The sequence below is a fragment of the Heloderma suspectum genome, chromosome 15 (genome assembly GCF_057233095.1).
Source record: "Heloderma suspectum isolate Gila_16-S chromosome 15, 16-S_ref, whole genome shotgun sequence".
Taxonomy (NCBI): Eukaryota; Metazoa; Chordata; class Lepidosauria; order Squamata; family Helodermatidae; genus Heloderma; species Heloderma suspectum.
The window spans coordinates 6,890,770-6,917,445 of record NC_139472.1 but is presented as its reverse complement, the minus strand read 5'-3'; the positions used below and the strand labels follow the sequence as shown (position 1 = coordinate 6,917,445).

General features: G+C 44.3%; 1 protein-coding gene across 10 annotated transcripts in view; it reads left to right on the top strand.

Annotated features, from left to right (window-relative positions):
* The first annotated feature begins 5,948 nt into the window (after positions 1–5,948).
* RERE (arginine-glutamic acid dipeptide repeats) overlaps positions 5,949–26,676 on the top strand; it is a 437,785-nt gene continuing 417,057 nt past the window's right edge. For 9 of the 10 annotated variants that reach the window (XM_084822049.1, XM_084822046.1, XM_084822047.1 and 6 more), the window contains exon 1: positions 5,949–6,740. The gene's annotated coding sequence lies outside the window, so the exon portion shown is untranslated. Of the gene's footprint in view, positions 6,749–26,676 lie in introns of all 10 variants that reach the window. The other variant, XM_084822039.1, reaches the window with a different exon arrangement.

The following is a 26,676-nucleotide window of genomic DNA, read 5'->3' as shown; positions in this document are numbered from 1 at the left end:
CATTTATGTTTTATTAAGCCCTGATCAAACGTAATTTTGTACCCTTAGAACGGGTGCCCAGGCTCTTTCAGCCCAAGGCCTGAATTCCATTTTGGAAAAGCTCTTGGGCTGTATTCCAGTAGTGGGTGAGGCTGAAGGCAAAAGGGACAGGAACAAACCTCCAGAAATACCAGTCTATTTTAGCTTACAGCTTTTGCTGCCAGTAACAAAGGTTTAGGAGTGGCATTGCAGCCTTTTAGAAGGTGGGAAAAAACATGCAAAAGCCGTGAAACCACCAAATAGTTTGTGGTTCAAGAAAAGAGTGTGGAGCCAGAAGAAAGGCACGGCCCTCTGGGAAATTCAAGAAGATCCTGCAGCCCTACGCTAACCACTACACTGTGGCTCTCCTGTTCAAAGGAAACATCAGAGGTATCTCTGAGGTATCTCTGGCAGCTACCAACCCCAACAAAGATCTATATGGCAGCAGTGGTGATGGATGACTGTCAAGGTGAAGCCGTAGTTGTCCAAAATGAAGCTGGAATGGGGAGCTAGGAGTTGACAGGTCAGGGATGACCAGTCAAGCCAGGAGTCAGAGCAGAGGGGCAAACAAGATCCAAGAGGGCTGCTGTTTCCCAGGCAAAGTCCCAGTCCAGACAGGCACCCCTGATTTATTTACTATATTTATATCCCGCCTTTTCCCCTCTTGCATGGAACCCAAGGCGGCTTACACAGTTCTCCCCATTTTATCCTGCCAGGGTGTTTACTGTTATTCTTTTAATTTATTACATTTCTATACTTACTGAGGAAGAAAGATAAGAAAAGCCCTCCTGGATAAGACAACCAAGACGCAATCGAAAAGTAAAAAGGAACAGGGAGGGAAGAGGAAAGCAAGCAGTGGGGCAGCAGCTCCTTCTCTGTCCAGTGTGGGGCCAGATTGGTATCTGGCTTGCTGTGATGTTCTTCCTTGGAAGTGGGGTGTGGCCTTCCCATAGCCCCAGAGTGTGCCCCCTTTAGTTCTGAAGACCTAGGCTGTCTAATGCAGGTCATGATTAAGGGGGACCCCCAATGTTTTCTAATGAGGAGGTGGTTATCCCCTCATCTTGACCTGTTTTGTCTTCCAAGCTTGGACCTTTATAATAAGGATTATGGTGCCATAGTGTCAAGACTGTGAAACTTGGACACCTGAAACTTGGCATGCATATTAAGGGGACCCCAGAGGTGTGAACCTCAGGGTTGCTTCATTTTAAAAACATATTAGGGTATAATCCTATGGACTACAGCCTCGCTGCATGGAAGCTTCCAAACTCATAGAGACTTCCCAGATTCCTATGCTCTGCTGGGCTGAAGCCGGCAGGGTGGGAGGGGCATCAGAGACTATCTTTGCCTCCCTACCCTCTGATCTATATTTTTGCTAGATGAGCTTTTCACCCTGTCTAGTCAGGGCGCTTTGGAGGGGGAGGCTGGAGAAGGCTTGAGATAACTCATATCCTGGCCTCTCCAGTCTCTTCTCCCTGCCCAGCAGCATGCTCACTTTTTCCCTCTCCAAGGTCAATTTTCTGACCTCGGAGAGGCAGCCAGCACAGTTCTTTCCATGCTGGGTGCAAGGGGTTAAGGGACAGATCTCCAACTCCCCCTTCCAAGCTTGGAGCGCTGTGTCCGACCTCAGAAGGGGGTTTCCAAGCCATCCTATTGTCCCTGGGACCCTCACTCAGGGGCCATAGGGTTGATCTCTTAATTTAAATGTGTCCATGTGGTTGAAGCCTGCAGTAACATCTTCAGCCGTTAGGGTCAGACTTTCCTAGCCAGTGCATAGCTTTGCAGTCCATACTATTTGGAGCCAAGGGTGATGAGCAGGTTGAGGGACATAGTTAGACGACCGCCCTCTGCTGTGCGGCAGCCCCCAGTCAGGAGAATGGAGTAGACAGACCATTAGGGGCTACAGGGGTGCCGCACAGCATGGGCCATGCCTAGCTTTGCCAGCAGGCATGGCTTCACTCAGGGCGGTCATAATGTGTCCACCTCTGACAGCTGTGTAAGTTTGTCTGAACGTTTCACTGTATCAAACTAAGGGCTGTTCCAGCCTGTGTGAATCTGGGTCCGTTTGCTGGTTTTTAATAAATTTATAGCTCGGCCCTTCAAGTACACATTCTGTAGGGCACCTTATGTAAATCTACATCAAAATGCTTCATAAAATAACAGCAAAATTGAACAGGCAATAAAAGCAGCATATATTTTAAAAAGCCTGGCAAAGGTCTTTGCTGCTGAAAAAATAGCAATATTGGCACAGGCAAGCCTTCCTGGGGAGAGCGTTTCACTAGCACGGGGCCACCACCGAGAAGTCCTTCACCCCAGCTGCCACTCGCTGTATCTCAGCTGGTAGGGGCTGTCGGAGAAGAGCCACTGATGATTATCTTAGTGTATGGGCAGGCTGACATGGAGGAAGGTGATTCTTTAGGTACTGTGGTTCTAAGCCACGAACACCACAAACAGACCAGGAGGCAATGCAGATATTTTAGGACCTTATTACAAGTCTAGAGTAGGTATAAATTTTCTAAATGCAGAAATAATATAGTTGCCACTTTTTTCCTGGCTGGGCTCCTATGCCTTTAATACAGAAGGTGTTGAACCTGTTTAAGCCTGAGGGCTGGATTCAAGTTCGGAGAAGCCCTGGGGGATTGCAATCCTGTGGTGGGTGGGGCCAAAGGGAAAAAGGTGAGGCCAACAGAAAAAATACCCACACATTGTAGCTTAAAGCTCTTCCTGCCAGTAACCAAGTCTTAGGAGAGGCATTTCAAGCATTTAGAATGGGGGGGGGGATACCCTAAAGCCAGGAAACCAGCAAATGATAGGTGGTTGAAGAAAGGGGTGAGGCATGGGAAAGGGAGCAGGGCCATCTGGGGAACCCTGTAGGGCTGGATTGGGACCCCAGGAGGGCAGATTTGGCCTGCAGTCCTGAGGTTCTGCACCCCTGCTTTAATACATACATGACAGACAGGAAAATTCATCCATGGTGCTTTATCCATCACTGCTGGGGGCCAACAAAGCAATCTGTTTAATTTCTGCCTGTCAGACAAAAAGACAGCAGTTCCAAAGACAGCCCTGGATCTTCTTGTAGGTTGCTGATTCATCTCGCTTGAACCACAAATTCACCTCTTGACTGTACAGATAAATGAGAGGAGAAAATGCGTTCAAGGTTTGTTATTGCAGGATGAACTGAGTGTGCAAACGGTCCTCAGGGGAAGTAGTAGTTACACACATTTGTACAGAGCTGCGGGGTGGGAATGGCCATTCAAAAATGGATGCTATTGTAGAGAGATGTGAATTAAGCTCCCAGCCCTGCATAGTATATGTACATACAAACATGCAGGTCAGCTTCAGTCTCTAAAAAAGAGGTTATAAAGAAAAGGGCGTATAAGCTCAAATCGTAGGGGAGTGGAGGAAGGTCATCTGTAAAAGCCAATCAGAATATTATACGGTGAGCTAATCACCATATTGACATTTGCCTGTTTAATTAGCCTTTCATTCTGCCATTACAGTGCACCAGAGAAAGGCTGAGACTCATTCATCATGATCGGAGGCTGAGTTGCAATTTCTTGATTGCAGAATACATTTTAGATGCTTTTTTTATTTAATGGGATGGGAGTGAGCCGGGTTTCTTGATCTCCCTTCATGGTCCCTTCATGGTGGTTCACCAACCAGTGGTGGTTGGCAGCTACTATTACTTGTCTTCTCATATATGTGTGTGTCCTTAAGATAGACTTACATAGTAAGAACATCAGAACATCAGAAGAGCCCTGCTGGATCAGAGCAAGGGCCCATCTAGTCCAGCATTCTGTTCACACAGTGGCCAACCAGCTGTTGAGCGGGAAGCCACAAGCAGGACACAAGTGCAACCGCACCCTCCTGCCCATGTTCCCCAGCAACTGGTGTACGTGGGCATACCACCTCCGATACTGGAGGTAGCATGTAGCCATTAGGACTAGTAGCCATTGATAGCTGTCTCCTCCATGAATTTGTCTAATCTGCTTTTAAAACTATCCAGTTTGGTGGCCATCACTACATCTTGTGTAGTGAATTCCATAGTTTAACTATGTGCTGTGTGAAAGAGGACTTCAATAAAATAATATATGCATATCTTACAGATAGACATATGCACACAAATGCACATCTATATTATTTATTGATAGAATTGCTATGCCACCTTAACATGTGAAATACAACAGGGAAACCAAAGACAAAAATAAATAAAATACAGCTAGGCATACACATTAGATGAATTTCCACACCATCTTATGACTATAAAATGGTATGAACCGGTGGACTCTCTTTCGTTAGAGATTTTTTAAGGAGAAACCGGATAGCCACTTATCGAGGAAGCTGTAGTAGTAGCCTTCCTGCATCAGCAGGGGTTTAGACTAGATTACCTTTGAGACCCCTTCCAACTTCATGATTCTATATCAAATAAAATGAATACATCTGCATGGCATATATGTATACCCAGATAAGCACACGTCTATATTATTTATTAATATGATTTCTATCCCACGTTATCAATGGAAATAAAATGAGGGAAGCAGGTTTGGTCATATATACCTGCCCTGACCGTAAGATTGTCTTCAGCAGTACTTTTCTGGGAGCCCCCGCCAAATGAAGTGAGGTGGGTGGCTACTAAGAAGGCCTTTTCAGTGGTGGCGCCCCAGTGTATGAGCTCCCCTGAGAGGCTTGCCTGGTACCTACCCTGAAGACCTTATTTTCCCAGTCTTTCAGTTTCTGTTGTTTTAAATCTGTTAGGCCACAATCCTATGGCCACTAGTCAGTGGCTAGACAGCCATGGGATAGGTCAGTCCCTGGGAACCAACCTCGGGGCCTGTGCTCCGAGGTCAGTTCCGGGACCTGACCTCCACCCCCTCCTGCGCTGCCTTGTAGGCAGCATGGAGCGGCCCTGGGCTCAGAAGAGAAGCGTGGCGCGGCAAAAATAGGGCGCTTCTGGGGGTGTGCCGGGGTGGGCGGAAATGCTGTTCGGACACTTCCTCTCCGTCAGCCGGCATCCGCCCCCCCGCCCAACATCCCACGGCTAGACAGCCGATTTTGGTTGTCTAGCCGCAAATGCAGGGCGGCTGAAGCGTGGAGGGGACGATCCCCTCCGCACTTCTCCTGCCCTGCATTGCGTAGGCCTCCTTGTATGCACTGCCGCTAGATTTTATTTCTGCCTTCTTCAGCTGCTCCGATGTGAATCCAGATATGAATTAATATCAGAGCAGTTGAAGAAGGCAGAAGCTGAAACATTTTGCTTTTAAGACCTTAATATTTCTTTTTGTTACGCCCTCGTATAGTGACTAACTGCATCCTTCTGGGATCCAGAAGAAACTTCTTTGAATTGCCGTGTGATGCTTTAAATATAATCTCTTTCTCTCTAGTACTGCCTTTTTTCCCCCTTTCTGTATTCTACTGAAGGTTATTCTTATACGAACATTTGTGTTAAGGATTTCTGGAAAAAGATGTGTTTTGACTGCATCTTGTATTATTATTATTTTTTAAATAATTCAAAATATTTAAAACACCCACACACAACAGTCTCACTGACTTCAAAGGGAAATATATAGGATTGTGGACTTTAGGGTAGCTTAAAGCTGAGGAAATACTGAGGGAAATAAAACAATCATGAGGTAAATTGTGTGGGTGGAGGGAGTGGGCGGGGCAACGGAGGAGCGCCAGCTCCCCCTCCCCCTAGAGCTGAGCGCGCCAACCGTCGCGGGCGCGAGGACGGAGGCCACGCGCCCCTCTTCTTTCGCCCAATCCCAAGCCGTCTCCCTTCCTCGTCCCTCACCTTTCTCTCCCTCTTTAAAAAAAACCACTTCCATCCTTCGCGCTGATTGGTCGCGGCTTCTTTGCCGGGGTCATGAGGTGGTTCCTCCTCCCCCTCCTCCCCCCACCGCACACATATACACACTCACACACGCACCGGGTCCGGGAGCCAATGAGGAGGCGCGATACTGGCATGTGGCGCTGGCCTGTCTGGGGGTGGTTGCTGGGTGTCTCTTTGGTTGTGTGAGGAAGAAGAGGAGGAGGAGGAAGGAGAAGGGAAAACAAAAAACCAAAAGAGAGAGAAGGCTGCTGCTATTATTATGATTGCTTGAGTCTCTCTCCCCTCACACCTTTTTGCATAGACATCTCCCCACAGGGAGGAAGAGAGAGAAAAGGAGGGTGTGCATTTAGCAGGCTGGGTAATTCCCCCCCCCCTTCCTCTTCAGGATTCACTCACCTCTCTGCCTTTCTCCCTTAGCCCCGTTGGTTTCCTCCTCCTGTTATTGCCAGGCTCTCTCATTTACTGAACACATTGGCCTCCTCCCACAACAGTCTCGTGCCCCCCTCCTCTTTTTGGGGGCCTCCCCCCTCCATTAAAATATTGAGCGACCCTACTCCATAAGCATCAGTGAATTCACTTGAGCCAGTCTCGCTTTCCTCCCCTCCTTGCTGCTTCCATTCATAATAGAATCCCCCTTTCTATATCTCTGTACTCCTCCATAATCTCTTTCTCTAGCCCTTGTTTTTTGTTTTTGTCTGGAGCTTCCATAGCTCTTCTTTGCTCTTTCCCCCCCTCCAAACCCCCCTCAATACACATCTATTTTAGCCCTGACCCCCACCTCCTCTATCTCTTCTCCTCCCTTTCCTCTCACAATTTTCTTCTTTTAGACCTTGCTTGGGATCTCCCCCACCACCACCAAACAAAGCCTACTGATGGTGTGATTCGCGAGGGGAAGGTAAGTAAGTAAGTTGCCTACTCGATGGCTTTTGTTTATTATTAATTTCCTACACCCCCACCTTGGTTTGTGCAGGAGGGGATTGGTGGGGGAAAGAAGAAGGAAGGGTTTTGTGTATGTTTTGGTTGGGGAGTGCAAAGGGCTAGTTTAAACATCTAGTGTGGTGGTGGTTTCACATGAGTCTTAATTTTGGCTAGGAAACTGAGTCGTTTGTTCCTCTATACTGTATTAAAGGGTCAATGCAAATCTCTTAAATTTGGTTTCTAGTCCCCCACACCCTCACCCTCTTTCACTCCATGGAGTGCCTTGTGGGATTTGTGTATTTGTGTGTGTTATGAATCAGAATGACTGAGGTATTCTTTAGATGCCTCTTGAATGAATATGGAGGAGTCCATGTGGGTGAAATTAAAAAAGTGGTTAAAACTGTTAATTTGTTACATTTGCATTCTGCCCTTCCTGTTACTGCTAGATCTATGGCAATATTTGCCATGATGTGAACCTAAAAAAGGTAAAAGGACAATATTGTCTTGTGCATACACCTCTAATATATGAAAATTAGTATTTTTGGAGTGGGGGGTAGGGAGAGACTGTTCTGATTCTGGGTACAGTATGGAAAGATCTCAAACTTAGTAGGGTGTTTTCCTTTTCTCTCTTTTTATTTTTATTTTTTTGGCACAACCTGTGCATGAACTGCCTTAGTTGATAGTAAATTACTGTGTATGTGTGTGTGAGTGTGTGTATATAATGAAAGAAACCAGATAAGAATGGCGATTAGGGATGGGTTTAACCTGTGCCCCATTTTGTGAATGAATTGTGTGGCGACCTCTGATTGCATTAAGGGAAATGTGTTTAACATGGATGAAAGGATATACATTTGAAAGAGAGAAGAATCTGTCAATCTATGAAATCAGGGGACATATGTATGTTAAATTGTTGTTGTTAACTTGCATAGTAACTATCTTAACAAACCAGCTCTTTTTAAAGTTTGGAAGATATTTGAGGAAAAGAGAGGGCAGGAAAAGTGCAGAGGTTTAACTGATGAAAGCTATAACTGTTAGAGAAGTTGGCTGTAAGAAAACAAAATGATTCATTCATTCATTGAAGCATGTGGTTGAGTTTGGTTTATTTTTGAACAGTGGCTTACTGTTGCTTTTAATTTACTTTGACTGACTTTGCTTATGAACAGTTGTATTCCTGGGCATTACATGACTGTGGCATTTTACAAAAAGTATATATTCCCCCTGTGTGTGTGTGTGTGTGTGTGTGTGCATGAGTAAGTAAATGTGTGTGGGTCTACTTTCCGATCTCTTTTGCTAGTGTGAAATGCAACACAAGTGACAATTATTTACTGCTACAACTGATATAAACATTTGGCCTCTGGTTTTGAAAATGCATGTCAGGAATTAGCTTGCCTTTATAGTGTTTAATAAACAAAAACAAAAAACAAGCCTGAAATGTGTTATGTTCCTCAACAAGCAAATGTTTGCTCTGGCTGGTGTGCATTTTACTGAATTGTAGAATTATGGTGCATATTACTCCTGTTGCTAACACTTAATTCTAACTGTGGGCTCAGCCAGGTGCTAAATATGTTTCGCAACACTCCTTTTTGTGTGTTTTTGTGTGTTTAGACTGCTTTTGTCAGATGAAGGGTGGAGGGTGAAATGAATCCGTATAGTTATGAATAAAAAAACTGTCTAAAAACCAAGTGACTTTTAGTTTTGTTCCTGGAGTTTGCCCTGTAATTTATTTGCCAGGGGTGGTTTCTTGCTTTTAATGACCTGTTGTGGGTGGTGAACAGCTTGCTAGTCCGTTAGTTGGTGAGGATTGAAGGGAATAGAGGGAGAAACCCACACAATGCCTAGGGTGGGGATCTTATTGTTCACTCACTGGGGCCATGCTTGCCTACAGAGAAATGCAGCCCTCCCGTTGCTTTTTTAGCTGGGAAATATTGCTCCATTACTTCTGTCTTTGCAAGGTTATAGAGAGAGGCCATCCAAGGTGAATGGAAGAAAAACCAAAATCCTTGAAAGCCACATATTTCCTCTTCCCATTTCCGTAGGCCTGGCTTCTTCTGCCATTCCTGTGTGTGAGTGAATTTCAAAGGTGAGAATAGTAAACTCTAGTGTTGTCTCTTCTCTTCCCCCTCCCCCCCACCCCCCCACCCCAGTCACCAGAACTTTCCAGAGCAAAAAGGTGTTTCTTATTGATTTTTGTGTTAGATGTTAAACTGGCTCTTTTGGTGTGGGAGTGGCTGGAGAAGTGATTATTATTGTGAGCTAATCTTGATGAAAAGCAGTAAAGGGCTAGTATGTAGGGTTGACAGAGTTTAGCCAGTGTATGGGCAGAAGGGGTGCATGCAGGGATCATAGCCTTCCCCACTTGGTGCCCTCCAGATGTTTTGGGCTACAACTTCCCATAACCCCAAAGCATTGGCCAGACTGGCTGGGGCTAATGGGATTTGTAGTCCAAAACATCTGGAGGGTACCAGCTTGGGGCAATAGTAAGATTAGAGTGAGTAAGGACCACAGTAGAATGGTAGAGCACATGCTTTGCTTGCAGAAGGTCCCAAATGGAATCTCTGTCATCTCCAGCTAAAAAAGGATCAAGGACCTGGTGATGAGCAAGACCATTCCTGAGATTGTGGAGTGGTGCTGTCAGTCAGAGAAGACAATACTGTTTTAGATGGAAAAAATAGTATGGCCTGGTATAAGGCAGCTTCCTATGTTCCTAGAGTGATAGAGATTTGCACATGCCAGAATGAATGACTGCTCTCCCTTCTATAGCTTTTTTAACTCTGCCAAGTGCTCTCTCATCGCCCCTCCCCCGAGAAGCAGTTGTTTCCATTTTACAGTTGAAGAATGGAGGATGAGGGAATGACTTGTGAAATGACTGAGCTTCTGTCTCTAGTTTCCCACATTTTAATTATGTCCGCCACAGAGGCATTTGCAATTCCTTGGAGTTAGTTGCTTGCTGTCGTTCTCGAAGATTCTACCTTCCTTCCCATAAAACATCGCTGGTGTCCAAGCATGATGATCTGTGGACTTCTGCCTCTGATCTCTGCCCTCCACTACAGATTTGGAGTTCATATGCTTACCCTGTTTGTATCCAAATAATTTTGCAAGGTGGGGTAGGGGGGGAAATGGTGACTTGCCAAAGGCCATCCTGTGGGCTCCTTGGCTGAGCAGGAACCTGAATATGGGTTCCTGATAAATTTGATTCAAAGCCATCTCCCATTTGAGATTAAATACCAAAGCACGTTTTGCTCAAGAACAGTAACAGGAACTTGAATATCAAACACAGCCATTGCAGCGCAGAAGGAAGGATGTTTTGAATGATGGGAGATTCATGAGGCACAAAAGGAAGTAGTTCTTCACATGTCACGTAGTCAAACTGGAATTTGCAGCTGCAAGATGTGGTAATGGCTGCCAGCTTGGATGGGTTTAAGAGTGGGTTAAACAAATTCATGGAGGATATGGCTATCAAATGGCTACTAGTCATAATGGCTATATATGAGGGGTGGGGAACCTCAGGGCCAGGGGCCAGATTTGGCCCTCTTAAGATGTTCCCCGCTTCTGCCATATATCACTTCCAGTATCAGTGGCAGTATGCCTCTGTTTGCCAGTCGCTGGGGAACATGAGCAAGAGGGTGCTGTTGCATTCTCATGTCCTGCTTGTGGGTTTCCCATTCGGGCATCTGGTTGGCCAATGTGTGGGAAAGAATGTTGAACTAGATAGGCCTTTGGTCTGATCCAGCAGGGCTGCTGTTACGTTCTTTTTCAACTGTAAGCCATGCTTGTGTACAGATCAGTCTAGAGCACAGGTGGACTGTCTTTATTCTTCTAGTAGTAAATTCTCATTGTCTACAAATGTATGTTGAATTTGCTACCAAGGGTGTATATACCCAGGAGTCTTAGTTGGTATAACTAGGCTGTGTTAAGCAATGATCCTGAATGTGCCCTCCTGCTTGAGAAAATATAAGAAGGCTTCTGTTGGATCAGATTAAGAACCCCAGTAACCAGCAGATACTAGGTGGGCTGCCGGGCATTGGCCAGTGATTCACCAGTGTTCTACCTTCTACCATCCCCTTGTCCACAGAAACCTCAAGGATGAAAATTGGTCTTCTGCATAGTTAGCTAACTTTCAAGCATTTCTGGCATCTCTTCAAATGTACGTTGTTTCTTCTAAGGCCCTTGGCAATGTATGACAAATATTAACTAATCTCCTTCTAATGAAATTCCATTGATGCTTCTCTAGTAACCAGATTCCTTTGGTTTCAAGTTCACAATCCTTTTTGTTTTCTGTTGCATTTCTCTCTCGCTCTCTTTGCCTTGCTTTTTGATCAGCACTTTATTCATAGGGAGCCTATTGTAAGATGTGACCTCGCCAAGAAATAGGTCAGTGGTGGAATGTATGCAAATGTATGTTTGAATTTTCTCTCGAACCTTATTTGTGATGGGTGATATTGTAATAATGAACTTCAAGAAGACTTAGTTCTAAAAACTTAACTTAACCTTCCATATAGATCTGCTGGATCCTCTAGTTAACTACAGAGGCTTAGCCTGGACTCCCAAGGTGTAATTTCTGAGTGTGTGAGGCCCCAAGAACAGGAACTGTGTTGCTGGATTGGGCCAAAGGAACATCTGTTCCATCACTTTGTTGCCCCAGTGGCCAGCCAAATTATTGTCAAAGTAGGGCATGAAAGGGCATGGTCTTCCTTTGTTTGTTCCCAGCATATGGTTTTCTAAGGGTATGCTGCCTCTGAATGTAGATGATGCATTTAGCTGTCATGGTTAATAGCCATTGATGGATCTATCTTTCAAGGACAGGAAGACTGCACTCTACTTCAAAAAACATGATCCACAGGGGATGTGTCCAAGTAACTGGCATTGCTAGAACAACAGTAGAACAGTCTCCTCAGTGAGCTCTACTGTAGGTCTGTGGTAGAGCCCTTGCATGCAGAAGGTCCAGTTTCAGTCCCTGGCATCTTCAGGTAGGGGAGGAAAAACTCCTGCTTGAAAACCTGGAGAGCCACTGTCAGACAGTGTTGGCAGTACTAGTCTAGATGGATCAAGGCTCTGACTTGGTATAAGGGAGCTTCCTATGTCCCTAATCTCATTTCTCCTCTTCTCCCCACTCCCTCCGTGAGTGCCAGCATTCATATATTTAGCTCAGAGGCATAGCTTCTACACAGGCTTGATCAGTAAAACCTCTACTCACAAAATGAGAATTGATGTAAGATGCCCAAGCAGGCATGACTCTTAGATGCTGGTTTGGAATTCTTGCGGTGCATCTATTATTAAGGATGCTGATGTTCCTGTTATTGATCTAACATACTCTGCATGACAGCCTCTGAAACAACATAACATTGCCATCTTACAGATTGGGTGGAGACGAAGCAGCTTGCCCAAGGATAAGCTCTCAACAAGTACAATAGGCTGTGAAGGGGGTGAGCATGACTGTCACCCTAAACTCCTTGGAGGAAATACACCATAAACATATAACAAACAAAATAGATGAAGTGAATAGTCTTTGGGAATTTGGGGCATACTTCCCTCGTATTTCCTGAATCTTCCCAGTTTCTTTCTATGCTGCTATTCTTGTTTTTGAGGTCAGGACCCTGTTTTTTTTTTTTAAGAATTAAGTTCCTTTTGGGGTTGCTGTCTGGGATTTCGAAACGTTCTGTGGGCCTGACTTGATCTATTTCATCTTGTATATATGGGGAGGCTTGCAATGGCATGCTTCATGAATCCCCTGCAACAGTAGAAATATTGAGAATAGAAGTCAGGCTAATTGTCATGGCCAGCAGCTTGTGTTCTGTGCCATCTCTAGGAATTTGGAAAGCATCACTAGATGTTCAGAGGTGATAAGTGAAATTAAAACAAATCTGAGTTAAAAATGAGCTTGAGTACGAAAGAGCAAGGAAAGGAGTTGTATTTGCTAATGCAACCTAAATTGACCTGGGCTGTTTATCTTTAATGTATTTTGCCCACAGAATACAAATTAGTCTAGTATCATTATGTATGTATGCATACATCCATTTACACTAATGGGAATTATTTTTGGGGTAGGGTGGCAGAAGTCTTGTTTGGCTTTACTCCAAATCAACGAATGCAATATCTGCTCTCCTTTGTCTCTGTAATATTAGTTTGGCCCCCCAAAAGTGATTGGGATTGCACTCTCTGACCTAGTTTGCATGACACAAATTATTTAACCCATGACGAGCTGTGGTACCTTCAGGCGCCACTTTACATATCCAACTCACACTCGGGGGTTGTTGTGTTGTGTGAACCTGGCAAGCCTGGATTATCCAAGGGTTAAATAAGCCTCACATAACCCACACTCTGTCCTAGGGTTAAATAGCCCACAGTAGGCCATCATGTTGCTCCATCTGGTCTATTGTTTTCAAGAGGGCTTTAACATTTTCTGGACTTAACAGCCAGCGTTGGTGGCTAAACTGCTCCCTGTTGAGTAAGGAGCAAATGCTAGAAGCCTTCCCTGCTCAGCAGTCTTTTTAAAGGACCTATATTTAGAGTGGAGCAAGGGTTTTAGGGCCATTAGCACTGATTCCACCTAAAAGCCCCCACTAATCTTGGTTGCCCTTGGTAAGAGATCTGTGGTTGCCACCAACCTTGCCTTGGAGTGGCTAGGTCCTTGTCTCTGATGTCTTGTTGAGCTTTGCAGGCATTTAGATTGCATTCAAAGCCCTGTGCAGGGTCAGGGACGAAACCTTGTTTTCCTCCCGAGTTCCAGCCTCAAGTGGCAGATAGTGGGTGGTTCTCATCCCTGTTGTGCTGAGCTTCAGGGGCACTTGCCAGAGGTGAGAAGGATACAAGCCATGGGGAGCAAATTTGTGGATCCCTGCACCCACTCACTGGCTCAATCCTCTGCAAGCTGAGACACAGGCAGTGGGCTCCTTAACCCTTCTCAACCAGCACAATTAGTGATAGAGAGGCTTGAGCAGAAGCTTCCTATTTTTCACCTTTGCTCTTCATTCTTGTGTGTTTGTCTCCTTGCTCATGTGGGAGAGTGAGCAGCGGAGGTGCATATAAGGACAAGGTATTGCCAAAGCCTCTGTTGTTCAAAATGGGTGAGAAGAACTTAAAGAGCCCTTGGTGCTTCTGCTTTCATGGATGAAAGTGGTTGTGGTGCATAATGGAGGAAGACTGTTGTTGGTGGTGAGATGAGTCCCCATGTTGCCATCTGCTTGCTGGTGCGTCATAGGTTTCACAAAACTAGCCCCTTATTTTTCTCCTTTTAGCGGGAAGGAGAATGTGTTCTAATCTTGTGTGGTCTCATACCCTGGTTATTTCTTCCATCACCCCTCTTCGGTTCTTGATTACTTCTGCTGTTCTTAGTTCTGACATTGCGCTTCAAGTATGATGATTGCAGGATCATATGCAGTTTTATGTTACAGATTTTTGGGACTGCAGGTAACCCACGAAATGTTGCCCTGAGGCAATGCACCTTTTAAGTTGTGGAAGTCATGTCCTGTTTCGACATGACTTCTCTAAACCAAGAGGTAATCTGCAGGAAGTGAGCGTCTTGTATGGGAGGCAGGAAGTAACTCTTCTGAACGCCGAAGAGGGAGGTAGTATGGGGACAGTGGCAGCCATCAGCATTTGTACAGTATCACTGTAAGTAGCATATAGTTGCTGAACAGTAACGTTTGCCTTGATGAAGTCTGAACTTTAACTCTTGCTTCTTGTATTGGAAACATAGATACACTTAGTCATTAATACATGAAGCTTCCTTCTTCTAAGCCAGATGATTGATGCATCTAATCCAGTACTGATTTCTCTGACTGGCTGTCCATGGTTTCAGGCAAAAGTCTTCCCCATTATCTGTGACCCAAGATGGCCAGGGATTGAACCTTAGTTCTTCTGCGAAGTGCATGCTCTGTCTCTGAGCTATGACCCATACCTAGCATCTACCATAGCATTGGCCCATCTAGCCCAGAATTGTCTATTCTGACTGACAACAGTTTTTCAGGGTTGACAACAGTTTTTCTTGGGCAAAAACTGACAACAGTTTTTCTTGGGCAGAGGTCTTTCCCATCATCTACTGCTGGAGATCTTCTGAACTGGAGATGCTGGCAGTTGAACCTGGGTCCTCCTGTATGCAGGGTATGTGCACTGCTACTAAGCTGTAGCCCATCTCCATAATGCTTCTGATCTTTGCTGCTTATAGTTACATTTAAGTTAAAATAGACTCTCTCTTCTAGCAGAGAGAGGTTGAACATTGACTAAAGTGTAATCTTGATGAGATGCTCTTTCTATGTGTTCCTGCAGAGGTCACCTAAGTGACTCATTTGTTTTTTAAACAGGAAATGGAACTGATTTAGTATTATGAGATTAAACCAAATTAGTTGTGAGCCCTTCTGAGCAAAGGGAGGATTGAAAACACCTGGCTCCTCTGCTTTGAAATATCTAGAACAGGAATATGGTTTTCCTTCCAACCAAGACAATAGTTGGAGAATTAGCTTTTTGTCCCCTTGTATGGTAAAAATCACTTAGAGTATAATAAAGTTTCTAACTACTTGTAGCCCTTAGCGTGTGTTCTCTCTCTCTCTCTCTCTCTCTCTCTCTCTCGATGTGGTTCTTCAGGTTTCTACTTGGCAACTTTGTTTTTTATCTGTCCCTTAAAAAATGTGAAAAGAATACTTGCATTTGTTTTTTAAAACTCCACCAGAGATTGTTGTTTTGCCCCCAGAGGGAATATCTCTGAGAACTTGGAGGTTTTTTCTACACTTTTTGGTAGGTTATGTTGATGCTGTGATTTGATTAGCAGTTTGTCACTGGAAAGTGGCCAGTTCTGATCTGTGTTCATTATATTCCCAAATACTTTTTTTTATAATGAATCTTTTATTCCTTCCTTGGGGCCAAACAAATTGGTGAAGGCGAGAATTTAATTATTTGGGGAGATGCTGAGGGCTCAAATATTGAATGAGAATCTCAAGACATGGTGATTGACAATTTTGTTTTTGGACAGATGGGGAGATTTAGAAAAGGCATGTGGAATTTTGCTCTCTTCTGTGGTTAAAGGCATGTGTGGGGGGTGAGGATGGGGGGAAGGCAGCATCCTTTGTTTCTAAAACAAACAACATTAGAAACTGGTTTAGCTAGAATCCAAGTACTTTTAATAGCATTCTTTGCACTGGTGAGCAAGCAGGCATAAAAGGAAGACAGGAATGTAAAGATGTGGACCTTAATACTATGCTAATATTTGCTATCTGTGGAGAACTTCAGGTCTGATGGTCATGTTTTAAAGTAAGCAGCTGGATTCTACCCAAATTCTAGGGAAGGTAGTGCCTCCATTACTTCCATCTGCTTTATTTAACACATCTCCCTGGTTCTGTTAGCTTCTACTCAGAGAGAAAAGGGGTAGTGTCTGTCTGTGTGTGTTTGTTTCTCTGGGTAAAGATTAGCTCTTAAGTTTTCTAGAGAAAGCTTGCCACACTTAACCTAAAGAAGGGAGGCCTTAACTTTGTATGGAACCAAATTCCAGAGGGATAGCTGTGTCTGTTGCAGCAAAAACAACAGCATCTTTTGACATCTTAAAGATGAGAACAAATTTATTGTGGCATAAGCTCTCATGGGCTCACTTTGTCAAATATATAGGGCAGTTCACTTTCCATTGTAGATCTCTGGTTTCTCAGAGCATGGTAATGGGATCCATGCCATCAATAAAACTAATCAGGAGGGGGGTCCTTTTATAGAAAGCGGTGTATGTAGCATTTATTTTTATTTAATTTAAAAGTCTTCTGCTTTTCAACCCAGAGGTTTTTTTAAGGATTGTACATTGGAAGCCGCCTTATACCAAGTCAGGCTATTCGTCCATCTAGCCCGCTATTATCTTCTCTGACTGGCAAGACTTCTCCAGGATCTCAGGCAGAGAGAGGTCTTTCCCATCACAAGTCACCTACTGCTTCTAGCTGAAGCTGCTGGGGATAGAAGCTGGGACCTTCTGCATGCATAACATGTGGTCTTCCACTGAGCTCTAGCCACTTGCCTTGAATGTAGGTTAACCTACACAAAATGTTATCAAAGCCTATTGCTGGCAAGTGTATCACTTACTGATCCCACTTCCATGAATCAAAAGACAATTGAGTGCAAGGTGCTCTATACTGTCCTCCTGATGCCCTTCCCCCCCATTTTTTTTTTTTTTTTTGCTTTGAGGCAGAGGGCAGGAGCCAACGGGGGCCTTCCATGCGTGGCTGGCTCTACCAGCCCCAGTGTGTGTGTGGCCCCTACTGCTGGCGGCTGCAATGTAGCGCTTCCGGGGCAAGCCCTGAAACGAGTGTAAATGTTCATTTCTGGAAGGGGCAGGTCTCGCACCGGAAGTGCTACGTTGTGGCCACCAGCGGTAGGGTGATGGCTTTATGTTCATATGCATCCTCTCTCGGTGATGGCTCCAAAACTTTTTATATTTGGAATTTGATAGTAAGGCTATCTTGAAGATTAGTCAAGCCCTCCTTTCTTAAAAGCGTTCCAGTGACCCAACACCTCCTTGAGATGTCAGAGTTCTGTGTGCCCTCTGGCATCAGCTACCTTCTTTGAAGCCTGCAAAGGTTTAAAAAGATTGGATCGAAGACTGGATTCACATCAAAGGAGGCAAGGCCTGTTTTCCAGGGGTTTAAAGGGACTCATTGCTTGGAAAAAGCAGAAGCAACGCTAACAGAGGAATCAAAAAGGTCTAAATGCATGGGGAAATCAAATCACTGCAACAGGCACATACCATGTGGTGTGAGGGAGAGTACTTTGCTGCCTTTACCCTTCTGGCTACTGTCCTTTTGAAATTTTCAAGATCTTTCTAGAGAGTAGGAAAGCCTTTGTAATCAGTGATACAGGAGTTACTGTTCCCCTGCAACTGAAGACCCCTGCCTGCCCACCCTCCAAGATCAGCAAGTTTGGGGATTCTAGATTATCAATAAGAACAGGAAGGTTACTTTACAACAAAAATAGGCAAGATGAAATATACACAAACATCACATGGGTTTTATCACAAAGCACTGCTGCAACTTGAAGACCTCTTTGGAGAACAGTCGCCAACTGATGGCAATACACGTGAAAAAAAAACATCCAACACCCAAATATGCCTAGAAATTTACTCCTACTGAGCACATCTCTGGAGATTTCAGCTATGCGGAGGCAAACTGGGTAGCCCTGTGGGATGTGTGGGCAGGCTTTGACAGCCAGCTACCTTCTTATAACTTGCTTTCTTTTATACTCACAATAGTGATGTGAAACCACAATGTACCAAATTAGACCAATTAAAAACGGACAGGAAGAAAAAAAGTACACTCATAAAGGAGGACAAAAGGACACTACTGAGTGCCAACAGGTGATGGTTACAACATCCCAAATTGTGGGATTTCCACCCACACACACACACATTTTTCGTAGCCAAAGCCAGAAACATCCTTCTCTAAATGGGTACAACATTAAGCAGTCATAACATATCCACGTATTATGGATGCCTCAATAGTAATATACATGCAAAACTGAGTCATCTGTTAAGACTGGAGGGGTGGGATTGATAGTTGCTGAAAACAGAGTTCAAGCTACCATCTGGTACTGAAAGAAGAGGTCAGAGCCAGAGAGTCCAAGGTTACCAAAACAACTAAGAGCAATCCAAATGCAATTTAACAAAGCAGGCTGGGTCACTGTCAGGAAGTCAGGGATCACCTCCACACTAAGAGAGATAATTCAGAGTCACAAGCAATAGCAATGGATGAGCAATCTTAAGTAGTTAAGCAGAAGGGATGGCATTTGGAGTAACCGATCAGGGAAAGGGAATGGGTGGGGAAGGAAATGAGGGGTAAAGCTTCAGCCTCCCTCTAGTCCAAATAGCAGGCAGCCAAGATACCCCTGTGGTAGGATTCAACAACCTGGTAGGATGTTTTAGGTAAAATTTGTATCGCTCCAACAGAAAAAGCTGAGAGTGGCCTACATGGGATTATCCCATTTTTATCCCCCCAATTTTATTTAGCCTCTAGAACAGTGAACAAATGGTATCAGCCAAACATTGTAGATTAATTCCTGCCTCTATCTCAGAGTTTAGCAAACTGAATCACAGAAAGCCATTCTGAATCAGGACAACAAACCTCTCCACCAATGTACCCGGAATCAGAGGACAGTATCCAACATCATCACAGCGGGATCTACGACGTGTGCAATGGGGATTTAGTTGTTTTAAAAGTAACCCTGGAAATTAGTAGAAATTTCTGTTTCTGGATTGGGACAGGTCAGTGGAGATCCCTTCTGTAAGCTCCACTGACCTGTCCTTTCTAGAAACTAGCATTTCTGCTCATTTTGGGTTGGTCTGACCCAGCAGGCACTTATCTTCTTGTGAACATAGGAGCAAGTCAATATTTTATATCTGGGTCCAAACACAGCACACACAGATCACACACTATTCCAGGGGTGGGAAGCCTGTGACCTGGCAGATGTTGTTGAACTCCAAATCCCATCAGCACAGCTGGCATGACTAGCTATCAGGGATGATGGGAGCTGTAGATGAACATCATCTGGAAAGCTGCACATTCCCCATGCCTTCTCTACTCCCACAAGTCATACCGACCTTTCAATGGAACTCCCAGTTGTCCCCAACAGGAGACCTAGGAGACCTAGGGCTGAGGTCTCCAACGCCTATGGGCACCAATGTGCCAGTGGACATCTCTCTTGGCGCTTCCAAGGCTCTCTGCCCCTCCTGATTTTTATTTTGTTTCTTAAAATTTTGAAAATTATTTTAACTGGGAGGATGGCATGCTGCAAAGTGAAGGACTGTCCTTCAGCACCATCTTTATTTGGATTCCAACCAGTGTTTGTGTTTTAGAGCTCAGACCTTCACTTCTGCCTTGTACTTAGGCTTTTGGGCAAGTTACTTTTCTTTTGCCCAAAAGCCTACTTTGGCCTCACCTGTTTGCCTTCTGGGAAATGAGCATTTTGTGACTGGACAGGCCCACTGTGGCAGTCATTTTATGAATGGGCTGATGGCTCCCATGGCAGCCATTTTGTGAGAGCACTCACAGCACTCTCAAAATTCCAAGTGTGCCCATCCACCCCAAAAGGTTGGGGACTGCCTGAACTAGGGATTCTGCTGGACTGGCATGGATAGCAGAATCGAAACAGTGGAAAGCCTCAAAGTCCCACCATACCACATGTTTCCCCTACCACCACCTCGTACTGCTTCCATCAATACGAGCTATGTGCCAAGGCACAAAACCAGAGGTTTGCAGAGACATATCCTAAGCAAGGCTGCCAACTGCACAAGTGAGAACAAAAACCTCTGCAATTCAAGCTGCTTAAAAATACGGCAACATCTGAGCATTCAAGTGGCATCGAACCTGTCAGCCTACACTCCAGCAACACCTTCTGAGCCTCTCCAAATGCTGAGTGAACAGAAAAATCTAGTTAAATGCGCAAAAGAGACATTTTAATGAAAAACTGCAAATCAAAGCAACAAGGTAAAAAAAACATACAGGAAAAAACATCAGGCATACAAAGAAAGAACAAGAAGAAATGGAAGTGTCAAAGCAACAAAGGGAACGCATTTTAATTTAAAGGGAAAGGATGATGCGAGACAAATACCTTTTAAAAAAAATTACTGAAATGGGGGGGGGGGACAGGAGAGAACTACACAAAAGCAAGGTGAAATACTATTTCTGTTCCAAATCTAGGAAGAAGGAGCTGAAGAATGCAGGGAATAAGTAGACTGCCTAATATAAGGTCTTAATTTCTAAGGTAGGGACTTCCAAAGTGGCTTGAATTAACTGAAATTTTTAAAAATACTTTCAGGCAAAGCCTTTACAAATAAAATAAAAAAAACTTACCAAAGACTAGTAACCTACATATAAGCAAACGTTATAGCTACACAACTCGTTTCATTACGTTCAAAAGGCTCTTCCCCAGATTTTATTACATGGATATATCTGAATTAGGGCTGCAACACTTATTTATTTCACTGAAGCACTCCAAAGACAGCTTACAAAAGATAGTTTAGGGTGCAGCCCTATTAATTTTTAGGCAGAAAAAAGTCCTGTACTTCCCAGCATTCCTCAGCTACAGGACTTTTTCTGTGTGAACATGCGCTGCATTACGCCCTTCCCGCTATACATAGCAAGAACATTATGTTTCCAAATGATTTGCAATATAATCTACTCACAATGCTTCGAGTCCAACCCCCCTCCAGAATGATAATCCTTTTACCCATTCACCCCGATCCACTCTGCCAAGCCTATCCACCAAACTTATTCCCAGGACTTAGGCCTTCCCCACCTTGACTCCACCTCCCTCCTTGGATGATATGAGGCAGAGGTAGGTGCCTTGGTGCCCATGGAAACCAATGTGCTCCCAAGACACCTTTCTTGGAACCTGGCACTTTAAAAAAAAATTGCCATATTTTCTTACCAGCAGTTGGGATCACTGCAAAATGCATTTCTTGGTGCTGAAAACTATGGGTTCAAAGAAGTTGTCTAATGGGTTGGGGCTCAGGTCCCACCTCTACCTTGTACTTAGCCTTTTAGGCAGATTATTTGCCCTTTGCCACACCTCCCAAGGCAGCCATTTTGTGGTGGTGCCCAGGACAGTTTCTCAAATTGCCAAATGGGCTCTCAGCCCAAAATGTTTACATGCCCCTGGTCCGAGGCCTCAATCTGTGGAAGAACAAAGCTGTTGGAATTTGAACAGCACTCCCTTGCAGGTATGATTTAGTTGATTATTCAGATCAACAATGAAGGTGCCCCAACTAATTGAACAGAAAGTTTTTTGTTTTGTTTTGTAAGTACTTACAAAAAATGTGAATGTCAAGCTCTACTTTAGAAGCAGCTACCTTTTCTGTTGCACTGGAGGGAATGCCTCTACAATGGGGCCCTGATCCAACACATACAGGCATTACCAAAAGACAAAGCAAACCTTTTTCTTCAGAACTGTTCTTCATTCATATGAATAACATGTGTAGTTAAAAGAAATATTAGCCAGTTAGTTGCATGACAGCCCTAACTTGAAGATAAGAAAGTTAGACACGGGCCAAAAATTTCCCTTCACCTCTTGAGTAGGTAGAAATCCTAATTGTGGGCAGGATCCAACAAGGGCCTTCCTGGTGTGCACGCAGCCCCTACCGCTGGTGGCCACAACGTAGCACTTCCGGTGCAAGTCCTGGCAAGGTTGCATGCAAGGTTGTTTCTCTCTCTCTCTCTCTGTGTTTATTCATTTATTTATTAAATGTATTAATCACCCATCTGGCTGGTCACCCAGCCACTCTGGGTGATGTACAGCGTATAATAAAACAGTTTACAACAATAAAATTCTACAATAAAAACATTTTCTAAAATACCCTAACCCACCCCAAATGCCTGCCTGAACAACCGCGTTTTTAATGCACGACGGAAGCTCATTAAAGAGGGGGCATGATGGAGTTCCTTAGGGAGGGAGTTCCACAGAGTGGGGGCCACCACAGAAAAGGCCCTCTCCCTCGTTCCCACCAGTCTAGCTGTCCTGGCTGATGGGACAGAGGGAAGGCCATCCGAGGCTGATCTTGTTGAGTGGTCTGTCTGGTGTTGCTGGAGGCACTCCTTAAGATAGGCTGGGCTGGAACCATATAGGGTTTTAAAGGTCAAAACCAACACCTTGAATTTGGCCCGGAAAACAACTGGTAACCAGTGCAACTCCTTCAGCACTGGAGTGATGTGATCTCGCCGGCGGCTGCCTTTAATCAGGCGAGCCACCGCGTTCTGTACCAGCTGCAGCTTCCGAACCATCTTCAAGGGTAACCCCACGTAGAGCGCATTACAGTAGTCTAAACGAGAGGAGACCAGGGCATGTACTACCGATGGGAGCAGATGGTCGGGAAGGAAGGGGTGCAGCCGCCGTTTCAGATGGAGTTGATACAGTGCTGTCCAGTTCACAGCTGACACCTGAGCCTCCATGGACAGCTGGGAGTCCAAAATGACCCCCAGGCTGCGGACCTGGTCTTTCAAGGGTAGCCGTACCCCATTCAACACCAGGTCAACATCCCCCAGCCTCCTCTTGTCTCCCACCAAAAGTATCTCGCTCTTGTCAGGGTTCAGCTTCAGCTTATTCCTCCCTATCCAGCCATTCACCGTCTCCAGACATTTGGACAGGGATTCTACGGCCAACCTTGGTGAAGATTTGAACGAGAGGTAGAGCTCTCGATTTGAACACACAGTGTGAGTGTGTGTGTTTTCTCCATTTCTCCCTCCTCTCTCTGTTTTTATTTCCAGACCATATTACCAGCTTTTGTTGCTGTGGTGTTTGGCTAGCTGAGAGATGTACTTTGTTTGGAATGGCTGGCTAGCCTGTATGTTCTAGGCACACCTTGCTGACAAGAGTATAGCAACCCCATTGGTATACTTGGGCTAAATCAACAATTTAGAAATGAATATTGGATTTGGGGCATGCCACTGTTATGCCACTGAAAGTCTTATGGATGTGAAAGCCCTAAAAGGAAAAACAGCATACACTGATGGGATAATGCACCCAGGTACACATGGATTGAAATCTCTGTGGAAGAGGCTGGAAATTGCTTATTGTGTGTGGCAGAAGGCTGTGACTGGCCAGAAGTAGTGAATATAACCTGTAAGAATGCAAGATGAAAGTACTGTCGACATTATTTTTGGAGATTTCATTTTCACTAATATATGTATGTGATGACATTGATATCCAGCCTTGAGTGTAAATGGGCAAAAAGTAAAAATTAACCTGAACTCTCAAGTTGAGATTGACTAGAACTCCTTATTATAACTCTGCCCTAGTTTTGCAGAGATGTAGACAGGCCCTGTTGATCAGCAGTGGTATCTGTTGTGCAGCTCACAGTCTATATAATGGTCCAGATTGCACTTTGTGACTACCCAGGGTTTTTAAAACCCAGAGTTAGTCATGAACGAGCAGAAACAAGCATGCTGGCTTCCAGCCACCCAATCGTTCCCATTGCAAACTGAGTGACTTCGGTTCTTCCAAAAGTGAATTATAAGGGGTGATGTATTTGACACACTGCATGGAAAATAAGTCAAGAATAAATGCCTTCTCATATACCTGTGTTTGGCTGCCCTGCAAGACAGAAGTTCCTGCATTCAGGGAAGCTTTGCAACTTGTATGCCTAGGAACCCTAACATAATAGCTGTGTGTATGAGATTCAGAGGATTTCGGAACATATTCTAGGATATGCATCTAGTTCACACAGGGTGCTGGTGAGCCCTTTTGGGCCTCACCATTGTCCCATGTAAACAAATACTGTAGCATACATCAAATGCTGTTTTGTGGTTGAACATAGCAGGGGCCAATCAGTAGTGGTGGGTAAACTCTCTATTGCTAAAACCTGTCCCCTGTTACTCATCTTCTCAGTGAGGAATCCTTCATAACCTTCTGAGGAACCCTGGGCTACCATGATGACCCCCTGATTGCTTCTCGTCCTTATGTGGGATGACCCTAGAAGTGGGGCTTTGAACTACATCAGTGTACAAAAGTTTGTCCTTCCCGTTCCTGCTTTCATCTCCTTTTGTATCAGAAAGATGGAGCATCACTATTTAAAGGTCACTAACTGTCAACACTGCATGTCTGCCCAAGCTATACAAACCTAGTATTGCTACATTGCCAAATTAAACCTCTATTGTTAGGGCTATGAATAGACTTCTGTGCTGTATACACTATAGATATTATTTACAGGATCCCCCCCCCCCCGGCCAACTCTCAGTTTGTGCACGGTTTGCTTGCCTGCTTGCTTTTAAAAAATGGGGTTCAGAAAAGTGTAGAAACACTGAGTTAGGAATATGTATATTCCACAGTGCATACATTTGGTCATCTCACTAATGCTGCAACTCTTCTGTCACCCTGGAGATCCCCATAAAAGTATGTGAAGCAATGTGACTAGTATCTTCCTAAAATTGCATTGTGTTGTGTTATCTTGAATAATGTAGAATGGATGACATTGGAGTTAAAATATTAACCCTATTCATTTTGCTTTTCCAGTAAAGCATTTAGATACACAAGAAGTAGATCTATAGATCTGATTTCATGAAGTACCTCTAAGCCCAGCCCATGTTTGGCTGGGCTGGACTAGACTAGAGGAGGGATGGTAACATTTGCCCATCTCCGACGTGTTCCTAGTTACCAGAAAGTATCCTAAGCCTCAGTCTGAAGCCCTGTGGCAGAGTGGCTTTTACTTTGCATTCTGCACTTTAAGTAGTGGGTTTCATGTCATAGGTCCATACAAATTGCAGCCAAATGACATTAAGAGTCAGTGTGGTGTAGTGGTGAGAGTGTTGGACTGGGACTCAGGAGATCTAGTCTCCCACTCCACTATGAAGCTCACTAGATGACTTGGGCCAGTCACTGACTCTTAGCCTAACCTACCTCACAGGGTTGTTGTGAGCATAAAATGGAGAGGAGGAGGAGGACCATGGGTTCCTTGCAAGAGGAAAAAGGTGGGATATAAATGTAATAAATAAATATTAAACCCCCTGAATGATGGCTTCTTCGTTACTTAAACCAAGGCAATTATAATTTGCAGAAACTAATTTTTCAGTACAAAAAGATTTGTCAAGAACTTCTCTTATTGTGCCTTCTAATTTGCCTGATTAAAAGAGCCTTTATTAACAGGGGCTTCTGGTTCTTTTTGGCCTGAAGAAATTGGTAAGCACCCAGTGACATACATTATTATAGCTTTAATTAAACTTTGTACTGGGTTTTATCCTTTTTTAACCAATTCTCTTCTGTGAGAGAGGGAAAACTCACCCATAAAATGAATTGCTAAATGGGGGAAATGAAAGTGATGACTACGCATTATATACATATCAGTTCAGGCTCGGCTTTGCGCCATAGAAGTAAGAACGGCAAATGGATTGCTATGATAGACTTGTAATTTTGCAAGTTCAAATGCAACTGTAAATGTTATACTGACCTACAAGCCAATCCTAAAACATACTACATGTCATGCTTCATGTGATTTCTTATTTTGTTTTTTATATGCCATCCATGTATGTGGTGTTCTACAAAGAATAGTCCTGACAGGTCCCTATGCTGAATGACTTACAGTCTGAAAAAAGGACAAGGGACACAATGAAGGAAGGACAGGAAAATGAAAATGGGATAAACATGCAATTAGTTCAATTACATGTGTTTTGGCTTAATTACAGTAGGGAAGGGATCCGCAAACTTTGGGCCAGTGGGCACATTTGGAATATTGAGTGTTGTGGGCACCATCACTAAATGGCTACATTGACAAAACACCCATTTCACAGAAGGCAAACCGATGAGGTGTAAAGAACAAGCAACTGGCCTATGAAAGTGCAAGACAGAGGTTGGTTCTGAGCCCACAACACAAAACCTGCTCCTTTTAACTCATTGTAGTGTTTTTAAACAAAACACCCATTTCATAGAAATGCAAGCTGGTGAGGCTAAAAGATAAGTAACTTGAATACCCTCTTCAACAGAAAAGCCTCTTCCACACTGCACACACAATGTCTACCCCATACAGAAATTCACACAGCCACACAAATAAAACATCCCCTTCCCTCACTCTCTGCTGCCTTTCCAACCCCTGTGTGGCTCCCTGCTACCCTTCCTAGCCCCTCCTCCACTACACTGGCCTGAAGTCACCTACCATCTTAATTTCCTACAAATATTTCTCTGAGCCTCATGTGGGGCCCAGATGCATTCATGGGGAATGAAGGTGGCGGCGGCTGGAGGCTCTCACTTTGCTTTGAAGTGATCCCAGATGCTAGGAAGAAAACAAAAATGGGAGGGGTAGGACCCAATGGAAGGTGTCCAGGGGTGAACTGACGCCTGTGGGCACCATGTTGCCTTCTCCTGGGTTATTGGCATTCTTTTCAGAATGTGTGACATCCGAAGGAATTATGGAGCTATATGGCATGGGGATCTAACAAATACTGCTGCCACCATCTAGTAGGCATAGTTTGCGT